The sequence below is a fragment of the Aplysia californica genome, unplaced genomic scaffold (genome assembly GCF_000002075.1).
Source record: "Aplysia californica isolate F4 #8 unplaced genomic scaffold, AplCal3.0 scaffold00420, whole genome shotgun sequence".
In the NCBI taxonomy this organism is placed as follows: Eukaryota; Metazoa; Mollusca; class Gastropoda; order Aplysiida; family Aplysiidae; genus Aplysia; species Aplysia californica.
The window spans coordinates 503,666-504,365 of NW_004797690.1; positions in this window are offsets into that span (position 1 = coordinate 503,666).

Consider the following 700-nt stretch of genomic DNA (forward strand, 5'->3'; position numbering starts at 1 on the left):
ATTGTAATACCTAAAGCATGTTGTCCTGTAATACATGTAATATTGTAATACCTAAAGCATGTTGTCCTGTAATACATGTAATATTGTAATACCTAAAGCATGTTGTCCTGTAATACATGTAATATTGTATTACCTAAAGCATGTTGTCCTGTAATACATGTAATATTGTATTACCTAAAGCATGTTGTCCTGTAATACATGTAATATTGTAATACCAAAGCATGTTGCGTTGATTCATCGGATGTAGGCTGGCCGGGTTTTCCCTCCACAGCGGAACAAAAGCTGCCATCTTGGCACAGTTAGATCAAAACAACCGAGTCTGATTTTGGAGGGATTCATCCCGATACATTGTATCGTTGTACCAAATTTTACTAGCAGCTTTTGTCCTCTCCATGAAAGAAAAGTCTGTCTGCCTGTCCCTGACTCCGTTCCCCTGAACTCCAGAGGCGGTGGGCACGAGGCACGAGGCACGAGGCACGAGGCAGGACGCACCAGATCTACATGGGATTTGACGTTTCTTCAGCGAGTACCTCAATAGTTTTTACTCATTTACTCAATACTGGCGTTGTAAAAAGAAAGGGAGGGAGGGGGGTGTCTACGGGAATGGGGACGGGAAAGAGGGGTGTGGGGTTGTTTTTTTTAAGGGGGTGGGGGAAGAGGTAGGAGAAGGAGAGGGGCACTCTTGTCCCTCCTACAGGTG